Source organism: Sinocyclocheilus anshuiensis, unplaced genomic scaffold (assembly GCF_001515605.1).
Source record: "Sinocyclocheilus anshuiensis isolate Anshui unplaced genomic scaffold, SAMN03320099.WGS_v1.1 scaffold205, whole genome shotgun sequence".
In the NCBI taxonomy this organism is placed as follows: Eukaryota; Metazoa; Chordata; class Actinopteri; order Cypriniformes; family Cyprinidae; genus Sinocyclocheilus; species Sinocyclocheilus anshuiensis.
Window position 1 is genome coordinate 462443 of NW_015536497.1, and position 24936 is coordinate 487378.

Sequence of the window (24936 nt, forward strand, 5' to 3'; positions counted from 1 at the left end):
TTGACCCCTAGCAACATTGTGAATGGACAATTCATAAAGAAATAAAAAATACAGTCCCCCCCCCCAGTACTGTTTACTGAACCCCGACCCCCTCAACTTTAGGAAGTTAGAGGTCAATGTAGATGTTTGCTGCCACCAGTACAAGGGCCAACAAGGTCTATAATACCTGGAGAAAGCCATCCAAAAAATATTATAGTAAAAATAAGTAGTGCATAAAAATAAGTACATAAATTATGTTAAACTTACTATATATAAACTTATAGTAAAATCTCCAATCTATAATTTGATGAAATATTTAAATGTTGTTTACAGAAAATTTTATTTGATTTGTCACAATACACGGCTACATTTGAATAACCATAAATGGTGGAAAATGTCTGTATAATCTGAACCTCCTAAATATTTATTTGAAGTATGTTCTGAAATTTTCAGTTAATATTTCAATTTAAAAACACATTAAATTTATGGATTGATGGTTTGAGTTTCTGCCACAAAATAATGAAATGAGGTAATTTATGACTTTTTATCTCACAATTCAGACATTTTTCTTGCATTTATTTTTCTTTTTTTTATTCATGGCAGAAAAAAACAGAATTTCAAGACGTAAATTCACAATTTTGAGAAAAAATTGTGAGATATAACTTAGAATTGCTTGCAATATTGACTTTATTATTCTGAGATTACATCTGATTTTTTTTCTCAGATTTCTATTTTTTTTTTCACTGCAATTTATTTTTTTATTTTTTTCTGCCACAGAATTAAAAATAAAAAAAGTAATCAGCAATTCTGTGTTTATTATTTTCAATTCTGTGTTTAATTAAACAGATAGAATTGTGAGATATAAACTCATAATTGCGAGAAAAAAAGTCATAAAGTCATAATTATATAATAACTTTTTTTATTCTGTGGCGGAAACAGTCTTCCATAGATGTCAGTTAATGATCACATAACATGCAGGCAAACAATGCAAACATTTCATCTTTAAGTAAATGTTTTATTTTGATTGTTTTTTATTTTAAAATGATATAGCTATTTTAATTATGCATTTGAATGATTTAATTAATCATTAGCTTTTCATCAACTCACAAATTTCTTGCAGTTCCCTCATTAACATTCAGGGGTTGCTCCAGTAGAATGCAAAAAAAATGTTCTCCCTGACTTCTAAAATGCCTAATCAAAATTTTACCAAGTTATTGCGATATCTTTTTTCAAGCTAATGAAAAGGGCTTTTCTTAACCAGTTAACATTAAGCTTAGCTTGATAACTGAAAGTTAACCGAAAGTGAAAAAAAGAGAAATGATTAATTTGACCGTTTAACTTATTTAGTTTATGATACATGATATGATTTAAAAATACATTAATTAACATATTTCCATGATCACGATTTTCAATCATTTCCATCTGCATACTCATAAAAAGGAATCACTTTGGGCTCCAAATGAAACAGGATCTTGTGCAATAGCAACCTCTTCCCGCAGGAGCTAACATGTCCACTCTAACAAGCCAGACTTTGACCTCTTGGGCCAAATGGTCGAGGGAGTTGCAGGCAGGTGGTGATGAATGACATGTAAACACTCTACAGGCATAAACTGTATGGATGGGTGTGTCCTCCTGCAATCCCTCGTAACAGGTTTGCGCTAAGTTAGCTAATATCCCCATTCCCAGCTGCCGTTGTGTTTTTGCTGACCAAACACATCTGAGCCCGGAGAGAGCTAGAGGCAATCAGCAGGCGGGTCAACAGCCTTGATCGATTATTAGCCTTGCCGTTGGCCAGGTGATTATATATCATTTGTATGTATTGTGTTTACTTTCTTAAGTGTACCCTCCGCTAATCAAAGGCGTTTCGCTGAGACAAAATGCAGATGCTGGTCAGGAGCCATTCGCTCTTGTTCCCATGAGTCACTGCTTCTCTGACTAGATCGGGCATGATGCCTGAACAGTAGACTGATAAAACCCTGACAGCCCAGGCCCTGGTTTGAGTGTCAGGACTGCAGCAGAGGCAATTTCATTAACTTTCCTTCTATCAGTTATTAGCAATATCAAAATAGTGTGAAGATGGTTATCGATTGCGAGACGATATCTCCTGAACTCTGTGCGGCTGCTGACACCGAGAGATTGCTTTAGATAGTACGAGTGAATATGGAGGACAGTTATGTTGCAGATAACTTGATATGTTGTGAATTGTGTCATCAAAGATGAATGTATAGTATCCTGATGTCTTAAAGCATTTTCCATTGAACAGACAATAAATTTGCCATTTTTCTCAGAGAGACAATACATAAGGCCAAGGAATCGTCACGTTTGCAGTCACTGACAGTTGCACACACTTAAAGGTGCAATAAGCAATATTTGAAAAACGCTTTTGACCACAGTGTCGGACCAAGTCCCAAAACACACTCGCTGCCAATCAGCAGTAAGGGGCGTGTCTAGTAATGATAGGGAGAAGAGAGCGCTCAGTGAGTGCACAGGATGGATATTAGCAGATCGACTATATACAGCGAGAGATGGCAGATTAAAAAAAGAGGAAAATTTCGGAGGAACAAAACATTAAATAGAAGGGTTACGATCAGGCAAGAGGTAGGACCCACGTAAATATTGGAGCAGCTTTCCAGTGGTGGCGAGAACTCAAGGAGTGGGAAGGCCTGGAATCAGACGCCAAGGTTGCTTTGTTTCTTCTTGATAGGTGAGTTAACATTACATTATTTTTTACGTTGAATTACCATAGTAACAGACATCGCTTTCACTTATTGATGACATAATACCCTCGGCTGGCAGGCATAGCAGACTCCGCCATCGTCGCTACCAGGGTTGTGTACGTACGTGTAAGGTGGAGTTATCAAAATAGGGGAGAGGTCCTGTTAAGGTATGGGCGTGCTTGTTTTGGTGCTTTCAAATATCAACATCGTTTGGCAAAAAACGCTTAGTGCACCTTTAATGCGATTCATTGCCAATGAAAATAGCATATTTACATTTTATTATTATTATTATTATTATTATTATTAGCAGCAGCAGTTTAAAGGACAGTTATGATGACTTGATATGTTGTAAACTGTGCTTTCCATTGAACGGGCAATGAATTTTTGCAATTTTTCTCAAATTGCCATTTTTCTCAGAGAGACTATATGTATGGCCAGGAAACTATAACACTCGCAGTTACTGACTGCTATACGGTCTCTTGCTCAATGCGATTCATTGCCAACAAAAACCGAAATTAATTCCAGTCAGCTAGGTTAATCCCTCAAATTGTTTTTTTTTTTTCCCCCCATTACAGATAATGATACTTGCACAAGGTAATGGCCGCTATCCGAAAAGGTCTCCATATTGCTAGCGCTAATGTACTGTAAACTCTCTCTCTGGGCACTGTCGGAGATTTATACTGGCATGAGTGTGTGTGAGTGAGGCCTGTGTGTATGAGTACTCTTCATTAATGTAAGATAATGTAGTGTTGGGAGGGTACAACGCTCCTCAGTCCGTCCGTGCATGTTCTAAGTGGCTGAGTGTTGCCGTGTGGCTAAAGTGTGCAGCATTGCTAATGTATGCTAATTCAATAGACATGGAGCTTAAGTGTCATTTATCAACTCGTTTGACAAAGTCCTGCACATTTTCACACCGCTTTAGATCGCTTGTACAGAGTATTGTTCAAAAAGATAAAAATGGATGTGCTGCTAGCCTGTTTTAACACAATGCTGATTCATTTTAGGCGAGCTGAATGTATTCATTACTCGTTCACTCCCAATGGACTGTGTGAGGCGAGCAGTGTGTGATTAATGGTTGGTCTCTGTGCCCACACAAGAGCAAAAACCTGAAAACCAGATCCCGAGACAAAAAATAAAAACGCCTCAGCGCCTGAGAGAAAATAGAGGAGGGCAAATTTGAATGGGCACTTGAGTTTTCAGTCCTCAAGTCCTGCTCCACTGAAGTAGCACACCTGCTCTCTGGGGCCTTGATGGCAGACAATGTTCTTGTTTGTGGTTATGAGGAAGCGTGCCGTGGCATTAAACTGCTGTCTAATACACTGCCTTTCTTGATTTTCATTTGAGATGGACTGAAAAGCCCTTCTCCCACTCCTATTGAGTGGGCAAATGTGGCACACAATGCGGGTCCGTTCTTTCACTGAAATTAAATTGTCTGTTTGTAAATGTGAAAGTTTGCCCAAAGCATAATCACTCAGAATGATGAGCATGCTTTAAGACATTTTGCATTTGAGGTGCATGAATAGATGTTGTATAGGACAGTGTTTTTACAGACCAGCACAGCCCAAACACACACACACACACACACACACACACACACACACACACATATATATATATATATAAACTATACTCCATATCCACAGACATGCAAGACTAAACATGGCTCAACCACACACACACACACTACCAGCTCCATCAGTTACAGTCCCTCACACCCTCAGCACTCAGCACTCAGCACTCTTATAACTTCTCAAACCAGCAGCATTCCTCTCAGTCACCATTCACAAAGCCCTTAGTATCCTTCATAAAACTACAAGTTGGAACTAACAAAAAGTGGCATTGTGGTACCATGGTCTTGAACATATTTTGTGTGTGTGGTTTAAAAGTTCAATTTGTTAACATTGCTAACAACAATACTAACAATGAAAAATACATATAAAGCATGTATTAATCGTAATGGTAATTTTGAGATTTACTAATACGTTATTAAAATAATATACAAAATTATTATAACATTGTGTATATATATATATATATATATATATAGTGCTGCTTGAAATTTTGTGAACCCTTCAGAATTTTCTATATTTCTGCATAAAAATGACCCAAAAGATCATAAGATTTTCTCCCAAGTCCTGAAAGTTGACAAAGAGAATCCAATCAAACAAATGAGAAAAAAATATATATATTTTGTCATTTATTTATTGAGAAAAATGATCCAGTGTTACATATCTGTCAGTAGCATAAGTGTATGTGAATCTTTGCTTTCAGTATCTGGTCTGACCCCCTTTTGCAGCAATAACTGCAGGTAACGTTTCTTGTAACTGCTGATCAGTCCTGCACAACAGCTTGTAGGAATTTTAGTCCATTCCTCAGTACAGAACCACTTCCACTCTGTGATTTTAATGGGTTTCCTTCTATGAACTGCTTGCTTCAGGTCCTTCCACAACATTTCCAGTGGATTAAGGTTCGGACTTTGACTTGGCCATTCCAAAACATTAAACTTTGTTCTTCTTTAAACATTCTTTGGTAGAACGACTTGTGTGCTTGGGGTCATTGTCTTGCTGCATGACCCATTTTCTCTTGAGATTCAGTTCTTTTTGAGATTCATTTTCCTTTAGAATTTGCTGGTATAATTCAGAATTAATTGTTCCATCAATGATTGTAAGTCGTCCTGGCCCAGATGCAGCAAAACAGGCCCAAACCATGACACTACCACCACCATGTTTCACAGATGGGATAAGGTTCTTATGATGGAAGGCAGTATCTTTTAAAATTCTGGCAGTTTAATGCCTACAAAAACGGTTCGTAGGGACTACAACAAGTTACTTCCCGGGTTCATGATGTAACAAACCCAGATAAACCCCGCCCTCGGGAAAAGGCAGCAAAGGGAGCGAGGCCATGCTGCGCTGCTTTAGAGAAGAGTAAGAGAAAACTAGAGGTGCACGTAAAAATCTATTCTATATGAATCGCGATTCTGTCTTCTAACGATTCTAATGGATTCACAAGTTTCAAAATCAGTGTTCTAAAGCAGTGGTTCTCAATACCGTTACCAGATAGACCAGAGGGGTGGAAATCCCCCCCATCCCCCCCGGCAAATCGCACCCTGTATGTATATATATATATATATATATATATATATCTTTAAAATATTGATAATTACAAATACACAAACACACACACACACACACACACACACACATATAAAACCTTTGTTTCGGTCAACGTTTCTAACGTTTGAAACACACATGAAATTTACAAAGTTTTTTATATTGCTAATTGCTAATAAATCTGATTGGTTGAGCCACGTTCAAAATACACAAAACATGCAGCCCTATGACTGCACATTCTATATCATATTGCTTTGCAGGCATAAACAGCCTACAGGCAGGATAATGAACTCGGATGAATTATACCGATAATTGTTTGTAATAAATGTAAACCTTTATTGAACATTGGTGTCTTTTATCATAGTGCCATTGCCGGCATTTTATAAAAGCAATAAGCCGCAGGAGTCTGTGCGTTGTAGTGAATTACAGCATGTGTGAGTTGGGGGTGGGGGTTGACACTCTGCTTTATGTAAAATCACTGTAACACATGGCCTCTCCTGGCTTATTGCTTGAATATAGTTGACTCTTGCCTGAATGTATGCTAATTTGCTTTTATTGTGTTCACTTGTTTATACAATAGCTACAGCAATAAATAATTTAGGTTAAATTGCCAAAAACAACAACAACAAAAAAAAAAACTCCTAGAGGAAACCTTGAGAATTCCCCGTGTGACAACTTGCCCCAGGACTCTGTTAGACTAGGTCTTGACTGTTTACGATACTGCCTTGTGCTTTACATTACAGTGCTCACTTTGCAATATAATTACATTAATATTTACAAGGTCATACTAATTACAAACATATATTATTATTACAATATAATGAATTATATTAAGATGTACTACTGTATATGTAACAAGGACACTGAAAATGCAGTGTGCTGTTCACATTAACTACGTCAGAATGGAAAAATGATCTCCCTCTGTGCTGTTTAGAAAATCTAAAGAGACACAATCAAAAGGCTCTGTAATGTAAGACAGAGGGTGATGGATCTAAATGCAGCGGCGAGATGCTAATAGCAGCTTTGAGCCCTGCAACTCGTTTGTCTTTTATTATCTAAGGGATTGTTTCAACGGTTATTACCACTTTGTAACAATAATGAGACACTCTGTATGTGACTCGCACCAGACCACTTTTGGCCGGTGACTCTGCATTCGGTCCACACTCTTATAAATAAATATATGTGTAATATGGAAAAACAGGCAAATCCTCCCTTAATTAGATGTAGTTTTACTACTGTTTCTCTGCTAGAGGGTGTCCTGTTGTTATCAAAGCATGGAATTATATCTTCACACATAACTAACACCCTTGTTTATTTATTTATTTATTTTTTAGCTTTTCACTGAGAGGCTAATTATCAAAGGATAAACTCCTCTTCCCAGAATGCCTCAAACTGAGAATAAACAGTCGACCAATTATTTTGTGATCTATAGACTTCATTATTTTCTACAGTGAGGATGATAGAGTTTCATAAGCAGAATTGATGAGATCGGATGTCAGCAATGACTCCAGTACACTGTAAAAAAAAAATAAGTTGATTCAACTTAAAATAATTTGTAACCTGGCTGCCTTAAAATGTTGTGTTCAATAAGCTAAAAAACATTTGTTGTTTACACATATATTGGAGTTCCTTAAACCTAGAATTAATAGTTGGGGTAACAAAGGTGAAGTGGAGTTAACTTTATACTTTGTTTAACCAACCAGTTTTTAGTTAGCCCAACAAGACGAGAAAGTTGTGCTAACCTAAATTGAAGTTGAAACAACATAAAACTAGTGAGTTGTTTAAACTAAGGATTTTGTTGAATAAACTTGTAAGTATAAGTTGTGCAAACTAAATACAAATTGGTCAAACTAAGCGTCTTGTTGAATTAACTTATATTTTTAAGGCAGCCAGGTTACTTTTTCAAGAATAGTTCATCTCACTAGTAATGTTTAGTTCATGTTTGTCAAACAATTATCTAAACAAACGTATGAAAACTAACAACAGTTTTAATTTCATAACATTTCTGTCGAACAATTTTCTAAAAAAATAAAAATAAATAAAAAATAAAAATGTATGAAAACTTGTACATGCAACAAGTTTGGTAGCTTAGATTAACTCAATGGCATTTTAGAACAAATATGTTAAGCTTTTTTTTAAACCATGCAAAATGGTGGTGTGATGCAACTTTTAGTGTACAAACAGTAAACATTTGTGTAACTAACAAATCAATGCTACCAACTGAAACTGTATTGCTGCCATTAACTAGGCCAACTTGCCACTACACTTTGTCTTGAAGCAAACTGTTGCGGAGTCCATTAACTTTCGCAGAACAATTGCCACTGCCAATGCCCATGAACACTTTTTGTATCACCTCGAATGTGTACTTCAGTCTCTTGGGATAGTCTATGTCAAGACAGTAAAGAAGACCCATGAGTGTAGCAAAGGCATTAGCAACATCTCCTAGGTCACGTTTGACAATCTGTTCTTCCAGAACCACAGCAACATCCACCATCTCCCTTTCTCGCAACGCTCTGCTGCTCTCGCCTTCTACAGTGACGATGAGAATGCCAACATCAACGTCTTTTGTAGCATCTTTTTCTGAACTGTCAGCCTAAGAACATAATGAACAAAGATATTGGTAATTAAGCATGTACTGTTACATTACCAAATTCAATGTGCTACCGTGTTGAGAAAGAAATGACAAATGCAACATTGATGATTACCTGAAGAAAAATTTCTCTCATGAGACACATCAATATAATTTGTTTGTGTAGTACTAGGCTGTATCACTTTTCTCAAAACCAGACCAATATACGCAATGGCGTATTAAATATTATATTAAACTATTTACAAGAATCATTTTATGACATTAAAAGACAAATTACTAGATTTTAAAGAATGTTGGTAACCAGACAGTTTCTGTTCCCTATAATATTTGGAAGTCAATAGTAACCACCAATTGTTTCGTTACCAACATTTTTCAAAATATCTTCCTTTATGTTCTTCAAAAGAAAGTACTTCATGCAGGTTTAGACTTAAGAGTGAATAAAATTAAATTTTTGTGTGAGCTCTCTCTTTAACTGTGACAAAAGTTCCCCATGTCATATTGAAATCAACTCTCATACCTCACAGACACGGATGAAACTGCTGGGATCCTCCTTTAAGTAATATGGGAGTCCAAGCAAAGCAGCCGCTCGTCTCTTCTGGTTTGAAGTCTCAAGACACAAAAAAAGTAGACAAACTGTGATGACTGCAGAACCAAGCACGCTCATAATTATGATAACACTGCTTTTGAAGAATATTGAGCAGAGTGTGAGTGCGCTATTGATTAAAGGGGTCATATGAGGCGATTTCAATTTTTCCGATGAGCTTTGTAAAAATCGACGCACTTCAGAAAGGCGGGGCATAGAGGAGAAACAATAATGTACAGTATGGGGAAAATAATGTTTTTTGTACCTTAAACCGCATAAACACATTTCATTACACCAAATACACAAAATAATGTTCTTTTTAGCAACATCATATGACCCCCTTAAAGAATATGTTGTTTTATAAGTTGTTTAAGGAGGGGAAAACACTTCTCTTTCTCTTATGTGTGTATCTAACTCCAGTGTTACTAAATGCAATGGCACTGTCTCTTGCACATCAAATGATTGCTGGTAAATATTGTTTGTATTTTTGTATTTTCAAATTACAAATACTTATTAAATACATTTCTCACAACAGTATTTTGTATTTTAATTAAATACATTTGATGAGCAAGTATTTGTAATTCATAACTTTATGTATTTGTGCCCATCTGTGTGTGTGTGTGTTAGACTAGGTCTTAATTGTTCATGATACGTTCTATCTATTTATTTATAATTATGTATATATCAAGATATAGTAGTACTGTTAAATTGATCTATTATATTATCTATAAGCAAAATATTTAATATCATATCATATCATTTTATTTTATTTATTATATATTATATACTGTATACTTTCTATATAATTATTTTATCAATCCATCCCTTCATCTTTATATCTGACTGTACTGTTTCTTTTAGCAGATATGAGTCAAAAAGTCCATTTGAGCAGTTGGGAAATAGAGCAGGCTGTGAGTTCAATGCCAGGTCACTTCACAGGACGTCAAGGCCACTTGCTGTGACCAAGAAAATCCTGAAAAATTGAGAACATCCAGCATGGACCAGGTGAAGGAGAAGGAAAAAAGAAAGATCAGGTAAATGCATTGTGTAATGTTGAACCTATGCCATGGTCATATGGATCACAGTATATTAACTAAGTGGAAAAGTGTCATCTATACCCCCAGCTGCCCCTGCGGGGGGCCATTTAGACCAGCAACACTGATGATTTGTCATAGCACTATATATGGGACTTCACTGACAATGCTGTCAGCTGCAATCGGGGAATGAAGACTAGGGATTTTTAATGCGATTCACATGTCTGATTAAGACAGGAACTCCCCGTTCAGCATCTAAACAGCTCAATCTCTAATTCTCCACACATAGCCCTTGTGTTTTCCCCAAGGTCTCTCCCCTGTCTCTCTCAAAACCCAATCAAATGTAAGCCATCAGTGCAGCTCATCAGCGTAGACAAGCAACCGTGCAGAATGAAAGTGTCTCATCAGTGATATTCCTCTGATAGCCCTCTAGTCGGTAACAGCTCACCCACTCAGCTTGTGTACCACACAGTTGCAGGAGCCCTCACAAACAGCCATGCCAATATTCCTCCTAGATACAGTTACATTTTCAAATCTCTTTATTAATTCATGATACTGTTTATTCATATGGGGTGAAATCTAGAACATTGATTTTTCACTTGGGGCTTGTTCTAAGAGGCCAGGCAGAAATATTTATAGATTTATATATGAAAAAAAAAACACTTTTTTTTTGTCTGACCATGAGTTTAATTAGATCACCTTGTACGACACAAAATATATATGTTAAAAGTTAATAGATATGTAGATTTTATATAACAATAAAAAGCAGATACCAAATGCAATGTTTTCAGCAGAAACCCACCTTAAACAATTAGTTTTTTAAGGAATAAGTATTATATTTCTTTTATTAGGGGTTCAAGCACATAGCGCTGAAACCCTATTGTAATTGCTAAAATGTCCAAAAATCAGCATTCTCCCCTAAAAGTGATAGGGCAGACCAAACCGTAATTCGTAAAGACTTGAAACTTGGAGGAATGGTAGTACTCACACAGTCTACAATGTCACAAATACTCACCACCAATCGGCCTGATGGTGGCGCTACTGCAATCAAAAGTATGAAATCGCTCGTAACTCATAAACAGTTAGTCACAGGCTCAACTGCCATATATCGTTAGGATCCTTGGCTCACGATGGAAAAAAACGCATCTGTGAAATTTTCGGGGGAATTTTGGATTTTTTTTTTTTTTTTTAAACTACTTTTGCAAACTAGTCCTAGGTTGTTCACCGGATTGGAACTAAAACAGTGCAGAAAGATTCTCTGGAGAGTCAATATCAATAATTATCAAAAAAAAGTCGAACTTTCGACTGACCGTCATGACGGGATGCTAAAACGTTTGTAAGGGACTGAGCCGCTTTTACTAAAACGGGTATAACTTTTGAATGGAAAGAGATATTTTCACCAATCTTGGAACACTTATGTAAGAGATAAATCTGAGGTCACAGTAAAAAAAAAACCTCACAAACAGGTGGAGTTATAACAAAACGTGGAGTTCGCCCACTTGGTGGTGCTATAACAAGGAAAAAACATAAAAAATGGGTATAACTACGCAACCGCTAGTCCGATTGACTTGAATATTGGTATGCAATGTCTTTGTCCAAAGTGCCACAAATGTCTCTGAGGATATTTGCGCTTCTCAAAAAACATGGCCGCCATCGGCCTTAAGTACCACTGCTATCATTCAAATCATTCATTAAATATTCACAATTATGTAAAAAAACCTACATTTGCGAGCTAGTCCTAGGTTCCCCTTCAGGAACTCGAGCTGCGTCGAAACGCTACGGGAACGCCTCCAGCATGACCACGCTCTGAATCACATGTGGGGTGTCGATGAGCTCGCCAGTTGCACAAGCATCAGTTACACAAGCATGTTATGCCTAATATTATAATGAGCAGCTTTACTGTGGACACAGGCATTAGGTCTATACTATTATGAGCAGCATTTACTGGGGAGCGGAGCTCGTGCAGTCAGCTCTCGGAAATAAGGGGCTGATTGTGCTTCTCCCTGCTGAACGCTCCGCTCCCGCTGGGCATGCTCCGAGGAGTGTGTCCGTGCTTGCGAGCTCACGGTTTGGTCCCGCTATTGCTGAGGCACGGTGGCGATTCAGATCGCGGGGATCGCACGTGGATCTAGCGGATGGGTTATAGACGGCTCGCCCTTTCTCCGCCTGCACTCCCTAGATCCAGCGCTCTCTCTCGAGGCTCGGAAGCCCGCACTGCGGTTCTTCCCCCTCTGAGAGAGAGCTTGCTGATGCGGCCATCTTTCTCTGAGGAGAAGTTAGAAATATCATTTTCGATTTTTGAAATGAATCTATCACACCAGACCGTGCTTACTGGTCTGGTTGTTTGATTGCATTTGATTCTGAGGAATAAAATGAAGTACTTATCTGACTATGAGAAGTTAGATATACAGTGGCTCTTGGGATAAAAATTTCTCGAGTAAGAGCACGTGTTTAACTCTCTTCCTCTGAGGAGGTTGAGGCGGTCAGCAGGGGCTGCTGGGCGGGAGCAGTCCCAACCTACCGTGTTCCAGCTCCTCATTCTGGGGTTGTCACTTCTCGTACTCCGCAGAGTCTAGAGTCACAGTGGCGCTCCCAGGCTAGCCGCTCTGATTACACCAGAGGTCAGTCTCGAGAGACTAATTCCCTTAGTAGACTAACGTGTCTCGGTGGGTCCTGCACACTGTAGAGTGAGGCTATAGAATCCAGTTCTCCTCCGCCTCAGGTTAAACGGGGTCATCCCCACTATGGTGGGTCCCTAGCAGGCTCTGGTCATGGAAAAGAAGTAGTTACTCTTTTGAGGAAGGAGGCCATCGAGGTGGTCCCTCCTCACGTAGCAGAGTCTGCGTCATTTGAACCACTCAGTCAGGCGACTGAAGTTCAGCACACTCGCACTCAAACAAGTCGTGTCTCAGATCAAGTCAGAGGACTGGTTTGGCATTGAGATGTCGTTGTTGCTCACACGAAAGAGCTGGGTTAAGACTTAACGCAAAGAAAAGTGTGCTTTCTCCAGTACAGAAAATGACTTATCTGGGCGTGGTGTGGGATTCGACCACGATGTAGGCACGTATGTCTCCTGTTCGGATTGAGTCGATCCTTGTCGCGAGAGTGAGAGAAGACCGGTCACTCACTGTCAAGCAGTTCCAGACTGCTGGGTCTGATGGCAGCCGCGTCCAACGTGGTTACTTTTGGCCTGCTGTACATGAGACCCCTACAGTGGTGGCTTAAGACCAGGGGGTTCTCCTCGAGGGGAAACCCGCTTCGCATGCTCAAGGTCATGCAGCGGTGCTTACGTGCCTTAGACATGTGAAGGAAACCTTGGTTCTTATCTCAAAGCCTGGTGCTGGGAGCTCCTGGTCGCTGCATATGCTAGCGACGGATGTATCTTTCACCGGTTGGGAACGGTCATGAGTGGCCGCTCGGCCCGCGGCCTGTGGAGCGGCCGCCATCTCAAGTGGATTAGTTGACTGGAGATGCTGGCCGTGTTTCTAGCTTTGAAACACTTCCTCCCAGGCCTAAGAGATCACTATGTGTTGGTGCGCACCGACAACACAGCAGTGGTCTTTTATATATGTGGGGGCAGCACGGCCTGTGGAGCGGCTGCCATCTCACGTGGCGCATAAGTTGACTGGAGATGCTGGCCGTGTTTCTAGCTTTGAAACACTTCCTCCCAGGCCTAAGAGATCACTATGTGTTGGTGCACTCCGACAACACAGCAGTGGTCTTTTATATATGTGCGGGCAGACATCCTGTCGAGGCAGGGGCTGAGGCCCGGGGAATAGATGCCTCACCCCGAGGAGTGAAGCATTTTCCCCCGATTGTTCTGATCCCGGGAGTTCTGGAGAGAGTGCACTGGAACGAGGTCAGTCGACTGCAAGACAGTGGCCCTGTTCTGGCCGGGCTGAGTATGGTTCTCGGACCTGATTTCTTGACTCGACGGCGCTCCATGGGAGATTCCCGTCAGGAGAGATCTCCTCTCACAGGCGAAGGGCGCGCCCCCGCCCGGAGCTGTGGGTGTGGCCTCTGAGGAGGCACAAATCATAGCTTCTGGTCTCTCAACCGAGGTTGTTGAGACCATTCTCCATCCAGAGCTCCCTCTATGAAGAAACTGTACTTCTTGGTGCGGAGACCGCCAGCTCGACCCGGCTAACTGCCCGTTTGGTACAGTTCTGGAGTTCCTGCAGGCCTGTTTATCCGCAGGCTTGACCCACTCCACCCTAGAGGTCTTCGTGGCGGCCATTGCGGCTTACCTCCCTCTCGGTGGCCATTCAGTGGGAAGACACCCTCTTCTTACACGTTTCCTCCACGGTGCACTGAGGCCTCTGGCCAGAGAAACTTATGCTAAGTGGTGGAACAGGATGCTATTCCATAGCCTTGAGCTCTCTGATCTCCCCTCTCCTTCGGGGGTCAAGGCTCACTCCTCCAGAAGTTGGCCTTCAGGACGGTGGGCCCCACCTACTTTAGCCATTCCTGGCTCCCTTTTCTCTCGTCTCAGTTGTGCTCTTCCACACTAGGCAGGGATTTGCAAGTCTGGCGGCGTGGGCATTCTCGTTCCCGTAGCGTTTCCTGACGCAGCTTGAGTTCCTGAAGAGGAACGTCTCAGGTTACGTATGTAACCATGGTTCCTCTAGGGAACGAGACGCTGCGTCTCAGTGCCATACTTCCGGCATCCCTGCCGGCGCTTGCTTCATTCCTGAAGCTGACGCCGGCTCCGCCGCACGTGCTTTTATAACTTCCTGTGGTTCCCCGAAGGGAACGAGACGCTGCGTCTCAGGGCCATACTTCCGGCATCCCTGCCAGCACTTGCTTCACTCCTGGAAGCTGACGCCGGTTTCACCACACGTGCATTTATGCTTCCTGGTCGCTACGTCACCCCACCCGTGACGTCTTGCCCATCCATTGGACTGATTACACATGTGATTCAGAGCGTGGTCACACTGGAGGTGTTCCTGTAGCGTTTCGATGCAGCATCTCGTTCCCTTCGGGGAAACATGGTTACATGCGTAACCTGGAGACATTCCCCTTCAGGAACTCGAGCTGCGTCGAAATGCTACGGGAACGAGAATGCCCACGCCGCCAGACTTGCAAATCCCTGCCTAGTGTGGAAGAGCACAACTAAGGCGAGAGAAAAGGGAGCCAGGAATCTGAAGGGGAACGTCTCCAGGTTACGCATGTAACCATGGTTCCCCGAAGGGAACGAGACGCTGCGTCTCAGGGCCATACTTCCGGCATCCCTGCCAGCACTTGCTTCACTCCTGGAAGCTGACGCCGGTTTCACCACACGTGCATTTATGCTTCCTGGTCGCTACGTCACCCCACCCGTGACGTCTTGCCCATCCATTGGACTGATTACACATGTGATTCAGAGCGTGGTCACACTGGAGGTGTTCCTGTAGCGTTTCGATGCAGCATCTCGTTCCCTTCGGGGAAACATGGTTACATGCGTAACCTGGAGACGTTTTACACTCAACCTCAATATAACCACTGCAGCACAATTCTCTGGATTCTGTAGATCAACAGGCGATCTGTCACAATCTGTCTTGTCTGTCAGCGTATTGTCAGTTTCATATATTGTCATGTATTTTTCTCTATGTGAGAACATGATGTGTAGTGTGAGAGCGACATGGCTTGTCTGACATAACAACAGTAACTAAGGAGGGTGGGTTTTTGCGAAGGGTCAATTATCAAATTATCAATTATCAATTATTGGGTTGCTATAACGGGGTCATTTAGAAAAGGGGTGTGGTCAAGTGCATGCAAAAGCCTATATCTTCAAAACTAAAATTCAGAACTTCACGAAAATAGGTGAACACATGCGACATGATTCTAAACAAGCATGCAAAGTTTCATGGAGATCAGACCATAGGTGGTGCCATAACTGTTAAAAAGCTTTAAAAACATGTATTTTCTTAGTAAATTGACTCTATTGGCTGTAAATGGTCCTGTCCATCTGTGATCTAAGTGGTTACATGCTTGCTAAATAAAACTTAACTCCTTTTTACGCATGTGCTTAAAGGCCTTAAAGCGCTTGAACCCTGATAATTGCTGCTTGCAGCTACATTAATTTTTTATAATTATCTTTTTGTAATAGTTTTGTATTATTATAATTTTATAAGACTAAATATAATAATAATAATAATAATAAAAACACTATTAAATATCTACTTTAATTATACATTTAATAATAAAAATTATAATAATAATTATTATTATTATAATTATATAATTTAAACAGGAACCTGCTTTTTTGCAAAGGCTTAAGAAGATGAATTTGCTAAATATTAATTGTTTGGAATTGTTTATTATTATTATTATTATTATCATAAGAATTATTATTATTATTATTATTATTATTATTGTTGTTGTTGTTAATATAATAATTATTAACATATGTCGATATAATAATGATAACAATATAACAATTACAGTAATGGCGGCATATATGCATCTTCTTGATTTAATGAAATATTTAGTGTGAAATACAATAATTAAGACTGTGATTTATGGGTGAGAATATTCATAGTTGAGCTGTCACATGCTTGTATAAGCTCCAAAAATACTCTGCATCAAAATGATAAAATGCTCACTGCATTCAAAATCAACTTATTTTTGGGAGGAAGCACATGTTTCGCTATCTGCGGCAGAACAAACCCAATCACACCATCAGTTTGGCTGGGTATTAAAGCAGGTTATGTTGCTTTATTGAGCATCCAAATCTGTGTGCCGCTGCAAGAGCAAAAAGAGTTGACGGATGCCAAGTCAAAGCATTTGGGAAAAGAAACAGAGAAGGCAAAACATCTGGCCTCTAGTTTTTAATTAGAGTCTGTTCACCTTTGGGATTATTTTTAGTTCAGGTGGTGAGGGATTACTCCTCCTTGCGGACCACTTGACAACAACGTGAAAGCACCTGTGTTGTTGAAGTGAGAGAAACAGAGCAAATGTTCGCTTTTGTTTGAGCTACATGCTCTAAAATAAAAAGACATGTGAGGCGGATGACACCAAAATTCACAGTTTCTCTTTGGCTACAAGACTTTGTAACCCTGCCCAGCTCCAAGGGCAACTGGAGCAAACCACAGAGTATGGGATTCTGGGATGGGGGGGGGGCGCATGACCAGTGGGAGGACACTTAGCCCAGGGAGATGCAAAATCGATTCGGTTTCACTTATCAGAGTCTAGTGAGAGATGAGTTTGTGTGGTATCCATAACAGATTCAGAACAAGCCTCCTGCTGAGAAACTCACCTCAGTTTCCACAGAGCCGTGCTCCTGCTCTGCTTAGCCAGGATCGAGCACCAGATTTTTTTTTTTTTTTGAAGGGGGAACAGCAGAGAACCTTTTCTGGGGTTGGCGGGAGGTTTTATTGCTAGCGGCTACGGGTGATGACACTAGCCGGTGTGATTGAGAGTAAGTAATCACGAGTGTCAGGCCCGTTCTCAATAAAACCTGCGCGCACAAAGCGAGCTTCTCTTTGATTGACACTTTCTTATAATCCGCCATATGAATTCCGGGAAGCCTATTATGGCTTTTTTTTTTGTTTTGTTGCTGGATGCTGTAAGCACTTAGTTTGTCCGTATCAACAGGCCTTTCAACCTGCGTACATTTCCATTCATATACGGGGGGAAATCAATCTTCAAACGTTCTAAATACATTCATAAGACAGGTACGGCATGGCTTCAGACAACATGATTCGTTTTGCTTGGCGAGAAAACCGAGTCATGGAGATAAATGTTGGCGGAGAAGGCAATTTTGACCAGGTCGAATGCTGAGTGTTGGGACTAATCATTTCCTTTTCCACCCCATCGAGTGCTGTCACTCAGCCCCACACTAATGCAGACATAATCATAGCAAGGGGATGAGGAACTTTTCATGTTTAATTAATAATGCTAATGAAACTTAATTAGCACGGCTAATGAAAAATGCATTCAAATGAGTGATGAGCTTTATCCTTAAATAACAAGCCTCCTGCACTTGATTTGGTGTCCTATTACATGCTAATTAGACTGCACTGGGGACTGTTAATTTAACGAGCGCACATCATTTTCATCTTCTCCATAGTGGAGGGGCGCAGGACCGGTGGGTGTGAACGAGAGAAAGAACGGAAGAACTCCTGTTTAGAAGCTGTTATTTGAAAGATTATTTTTTCTGGTACTTTTTGGCATCTAGTGGCATCAAACAAAGTAAATTGCAGAGAGTTGTGCCTAATAGAACCTGAATTACAGATTTTCAAAAAAATACTTAGTTTTAAAACTCCGAAAGCGCCTATGTTTTTTTTGTGTTTATAGTAATATTTGAAAAGTATATAATGTTATTTATAAAGAATTACACTCATATTTTGTAGTTCAAAGGGTTTTCTTTACAATGAAACCATTTTTTTTCATTTCCTCCATTGTATGTGTGCAGGGTAAACATTTGAATTTGAGTATGTTAAATTTAGGCGAAAATACCAAAAAACGCGCCGAGCTTAAGTGGTTTTAATAGTCCTTCTCTGTTAACGGAACATTTATATAAGTTTGACTGAATTAATTTTACTATGCTCAGATTTTTTTTTACACACCACTTCACAAAATCTAGGTCTTACTCCAGAAATTGAATTTAAACAGGATCTATATATAAGTCTTCATAGTGCTGAGTTCTATGTAAATATGGTTTATTGTGCATAATTATTTACATAAATTATATTTTCTTGTTGCAATTAACTATAAATGCTCCTGTAAAGTAGTCAGTACTTAATTTAGTAACAAAACAAAAAAAACACATTCATGTGCATTTTCTAGCAATCATGGCTGCAGTAATGATCAGATGATGGGGAATATGTTTTGAGTTTTTATGGCCTGAGATGTACGAACATGTAGTGAAAATTATTTTTAGGTTAAAATAAATAAATAAATAAATAATTTAATACATTTTTAAATTAAAGCATCCACCCCTAAACCTAATCCTCAGTGGGCCGTAAGTAGACTGAATTAATATATATATATATATAGATACAATAAAATAAAATAGAAATTAATAAATTAACATTCATTAAATTAACATGGGGAAAAAAACATACTTAACCCTCATGTGGTGTTCGGGTCCTTTTTGCTCTGAAAAAAAATTATTTTTAATAAAAGTGTTAACTACTTTAAATTGTAAGAGAAATCCAACTGTCAGTGTAACAGCTCACTTTTTTAATGATATTTAAAATGAAATGGTATTTTTCTTAATTGTAATAGTTGTTTTTGTGTCCTGAGGAACTTAAGTAACACTCGACTGGATTTTCATCTCAGACTCTCACAAAAAAACTCAGTTTCACTTGATGTTATAAAGTCCAATCTGTCTGGTGGCTGTTTTGTATTCACAGTTCTGTGATGAACAGAAAAAAAAAGACTCAAGACTTATGTCTCATCTGCATCAACTAATTCAACCAATCACCTGTTTGCAACAGCAAATCTGACCAATCAGATTTATGAATTTCTCAACAACAACAACATTCCAAAGAGCAAAGTTAATAAAGTTTTTATAAATATTTTGTTTGAAATAACTGTCTTTTTATAGAAAAACTGTTATTTGTGTATAAACATTATTTGTGTGTGTGTGTGTGTGTGTCTAGAGGCCAAAATGTAAAATAGGTGCATTTTGTCTTGAGATTGTGTGTGTGTGTTTTTTTTTTTCTGACAATAACATTTACTGTCTCCCCAATGGTGAATTTATTTTAGTCTTAGTTTATATATATATATATATATATATAAAAGGAACATCATATATGATCACCATTGGGGAGACAGTAAATGTTATTGTCAGAAAAAAAAAAACACACACACACAATCTCAAGACAAAATGCACCTATTTTACATTTTGGCCTCTAGTTGTAGTTATATAAAAGTGTATGATTTTAGAAAAAAAAAATTAAAAATAAATGAGTAAAATTAAATACAAATAAACATGAAGTTCCAACCCTAAATCTAACCCAAGTAGGGCAAGTACAATGTACAAAAATGTATGAATTAGACTGTTCAAATTCAAATGAATTTGCCAACAATTCACCAAATCACAAAACAGGAACACATTTCAATGTGTGCGTTGGTTTTAACACAACATTTACTTCTACTGGACAAACAAAAATTGAACAAATGAACAAAATTGGGAGGAGCTGATGAGGGTTGGTATAAAAATAATTTTAAACAAGAAAATTAAATTAATGTACAAAATCGAATCTCATGTCCATGTTTTCCAATAGTGATACAACCCACCCCACCTGTTACAGTTTAGTACGTCAGCACTTTGTTCTTGACACTGATTTACATAGTTGTAGATTTCTTTACATTTGTTTTTAGCAAATAATTATTATTTGGGGAAATTATATCAACATTTGAGATAAATAGTGCAATATATATTGCCAAATTAGTAGTCTGGTGCACTTCAACCTGCAAAACATTGTCCCATGCAAATTTAGTTATAATTAATAATTTTTGGCCCGTATTTGCATTGTTACCTGATTTGCATGATTCCTTTAGTTAAGAGGTCTTCAGCAGGGGGTCGACTGTGGTACTGTAGGGGGTCTGCCAGTTATTGTTTGATCTCAAAATAAAAAAAATATGCAGTAAATAAAGATACACAATATTTAACCCACATAAATATGATACTATACGCATGTTTTTATAGGCCAAGCTTTCAGCACTTTTACAATATACAAAAGGACTATAAATGATCAAAGACCCCAGTTTCACTTAATCAAGTGCTAAAACAAAGCAGATGGCATGCACAAATAAATGATGCCATCAGCGGGCGTGATTTTATCTTTGTTTTTGTGCATTGGGTACAAAACTAATGGCGGCACAACCGTTTACAGTTTGTACACTGCAGAAGGTGGTAGACTGTCACACTGTGTCTGTCCTTCTCTCGGCTCCCTGAACAGAGCAGCGACATCCCAGCTCATCCGTGGAAAATGCCGTTATGCCCCACGGGGAAGGGCTTGTGATCGGCTGCCTGTCTGCATGATCCCCACTTGAGCCCTGATTCTATCTCCGCATTGAGCCATTTGCCAGATCTGCATGCTTAGATGCACATGACTCCAAGGTTTCTGCTTTCCTTGGAATTAATGCAGCTTATCACTGTGCCATAAGTGTGTTGTCGGTGACATATAAAGCTTCCCGCTCCTGAATGATAATTAGACGTTCTGCACGGTACACTACTCGTGGTGAGGCAAAATGCGGGAAGAGGGTTTGTTGTGTGCACTGTCACCTACTGTAACATGTGTGTGTGTGTGTGTGTGTGTGTGTGTGTGTGTTCATACATGTTTGGGTGTGTGCGAAGGCAGGAGAAGGTGAGAGAGCAAGCGAGCATGTCTTGCTTGCACTCTCTTACATGGACCGTGAGTCTGGCAGAGGCCAGCAGGGGTTTGTGTGTTGCCATGGTAATGTGAGGCAGGCTTGAAAGAGCAGTGCGGTTTGCCCAACAGCACATGTCTTAAATGGACCAAAGGAACACATGTGAACCTCTTTTCCTCTCTCTCCCTCTTTCTCTTTTCAGTATTCATCATCTTTATTTGCATAACGTTCAGCTTGTAGCAATCATAATTTCTTTGCCAGGTTATAATGTAATATATTAAAACCTCTGGCTAATGTGGATGAAATAATATACTGTGCTATTTTTCCTGTTCTTCATTTAATTTGATTTATATTTTTTCATATTTCAAGTCATGACCGTAGCAATTGTCATATTTCGGAAAAAAAAATGGTAATAACAAAAATGCGTGTTCTGTGCTAGTACATTTTGAGATATGCCAGGAAAATTAAATAGGGCTCTGTAATTCATAAATAATTATTTTTAATAAAGTGTAAAGACATTTACACTGTAAAAAAAATTCTAAAGTAATATAACCTATGTGCTTCATGTGGTAAATATCTAAATTAACTGGTCTTATTAAAGTAAAAATAATATTTAATAAAACTAATATGAGTACATTCCCTGCTGAAAACACATGTTTAAACCAGCCTAAAATGGTTTGCTGGTCTTAGCCGTTTTTTAAACTGGTCTCCCAGCCTGACCAATGTTGTTATTGTGATTACAAATAAAACTATTAAAAATTGTTTTTATTCATTGAAATAAAGTTTAAATAAAATAAAACATAAATATCAGATGAAAAACAAAAAATATAAATGTTGTATTGGAAACTAAAATAAATAACATAAGCTGAAGCTGAAGTAGTACAATTACTAAAACTAATATATATATATATATATATATATATATATATATATATATGCATACATACATACATACACACACACACACACACACACACAAACTGAAAATTTGAAAACATAAAAATTAAAGCTAATTTAACATATTAATAAATAAATAATATATGTGTATATAAAGTAACACTGAGCCCAACCTGGTTTCATAGCCTAAAAGTTCCCAAGCAAAAAGTTCCCAAAACCCCTCTAAAACCAACCTACAGACCAGCCTGGGAGTCCTGCAAAAACCAAATCGGCTTAGGCTGGCTTAAGATATATTTCTTAGCAGGGTTTGGTTATACAAAGGATCAAATGTAGTAAAAGTAGCTCAATTTTTTGGGTGAATTATTCCTCAAAAATAGTGGTTCTCAACCACTATAGAGGCCCCCCTCCTCTCTGAATAAATACTGCAAGGCCCCCCAACCTTTTCTAATCACAAAAATCTGTGTATTCTATTGTTATTACTTTTCAATTCCATGTAATTATTTGTAAACAAAATAAAGTTTTTAAAACAAAATTCCAGCTAGATTTAAACATCCAGTGTTCTTTTATGCAAATATACTTTGCAAAAATGTCACGGCAGATATTCTTTACAACTTAAAAGTACTTAAAAGTATGTAAAGCTAAGTTATACAGGAGCCTAACTTTAACAAATAAGCACAAGTCAACCTGCCATGCCAAACAAGACCACAGGGAGATGCCAAAGACTGCATATAAACTACTATACAGATCCATTCAGAATCACTAAACACACCAAAATATAAATGAAAAATAGAAACATTCTGATGAAATTAAAAAATGAAGAAAGAAAAAAAAACATTCTGAATGTGTGGATCTGAAGGCAGGTCGATGTCACCAGTGATGATCTTGTCTGTGTTTGGAGCGTCTGATGCCCATATGCTCATAAACACCACTGATCCTCACAAACTTCTCCAAAACACGCTTCTTCAGCAAGCATCCGTTATAAAACACTCGCTGTACATTAATTTTAACAACATGAATATAATGAACTGTTCAAGCAGAAATATTATGTTATAGCACAGACTATAGAAGGGACTTTGGTTACAGTGATCAGTGCGCCGAGAGCACACATACACAGTTCGTTTGCGCATTAATGTGCAACTCCTGTATATATTGTAATCGTCTTAACCTTGATTACAATCGTCATCCATCAAAACTTTACTAGCACGACACTGGTTTGCTTCATCCAGTCGAGAGCTGTAGTTTGCATATCATATGCTCATGCAGCGGTCGGGTGTTTTGACCCGCCGTTCAGTCTGTATTTCACACTGCACAATGAGAAACGGCTTGAGCTGCTCCGAAACACAGAATATCACAAAATAGGCCTAAGTAGCCTACAAGAGAGGTGGTGCTGTTATTTATTTATTTTTATATCAATCATAAAATTAGTGAATTGAATATACTTTAATTTTAAGTTATCTCGCGCCACCCCCATCCCCCTGTGGGATCACTGAGCCCCCCAAGTGGGGTTGGGTGGGGTGGAGCCCCCTCCCTCGAGTTTAGAACCACTCCTCTAAGACAACAACAGCACAATCCTTGACAGTAGTTTTGATTCTTCTATAAATATTAAGAAGGCATTTTTCTTGTATTAATCACATTATTTTTCCATTGCGTAATGAATTACATCAACAAACGAACTAAACACACTCATACAGTTGAGGCAGGCTAATATCTGGAGGAGAGCACTCTACCCTTTGGAAAATAAGTGAAAAAAGAAAGAGCAATTCTCACTCAAGCTTCTATTTATCACAGGTCAGTGTTTGACTTTCTAAATTTGCTGAGACATTGAGCCGCCGCAAACGTGGGCCGATACATTTACAAATCCTTGCTCGCTCAGAGATCTTTATTTAGAGAAATCAACAAGGAGCAACAATGCTGAAACGCAGAAGAATGAATGTGACCTTTTCCAAACGGAATCAAGCCTGACATGCATTAAATTAATATCACAAATCAGTTTGAGTGATTTGCTTATTTTGTACACAATCATTTTAGTTGGCAGAATCTGCTCCGCCATGTATCCAGGCAACCGAGTCGTGTGTTTGTGACCCCTTTGGGAATAACAGTGAAAGGAAAGATGTACATTTAAATTAGGTTAAAACGACATTTTATTTCTGCTCTACATTTCTTTTTATCACCAGTCTATTAGCTCCTGTCAGGTCTGTCATTCACTCAATCTGCTTTCCTTTTTATTAAGCCTCTTTGCCTGTCACACTGTACTTAGCGCAAACAAAGCGACGGAAGGAGGAATCCTCAAAAGTGGAGCATCGCCGTGACTGGGTTGGCGTGCAGCCCCGAGGCCCTGAGCGCGGACACCGGTTTTTATTTTTTTAACGCACGTCCTTGAGACGTTTTCACAACCGGGCCTTAAGTGCAGCCGCATCGATGTGAACAGGTGAATGCACTCGTGCTGTCAAGCGTCCAGGTAAGTGGCCCACTTTCCCGCTTAGAATGGTGATGTCATGACCTGGTACTGAAAAACACCTGGGGGAACAAGCTTCAGAGTGTGAATGAGATCTGTCAGTCGGAAAAACACAATGACACATTGGCACGAGCTGACGTTTAGCCGCCACTGCTGGCCTGTTGTGAAGCACTGTCAAAAAGATGTCTTTTAAATAAACAAAAGCTTGAAAACACTTTGCCTGCAACTCGTCTCTGGTAATCCACTACAGTTAAGTTGTGTGGGCCT

At 39.0% G+C, this 24936-nt stretch overlaps 1 long non-coding RNA gene across 1 annotated transcript; it reads left to right on the forward strand.

The window, feature by feature from the left end:
* Positions 1 to 2585: 2585 nt before the first annotated feature.
* On the forward strand, positions 2586 to 24332 carry LOC107688518 (uncharacterized). Its single transcript, XR_001634242.1, has 4 exons — positions 2586 to 2687; positions 9095 to 9098; positions 13889 to 13891; positions 24320 to 24332. It is a non-coding gene; the product is annotated as an uncharacterized LOC107688518 (long non-coding RNA).
* Positions 24333 to 24936: the final 604 nt, after the last annotated feature.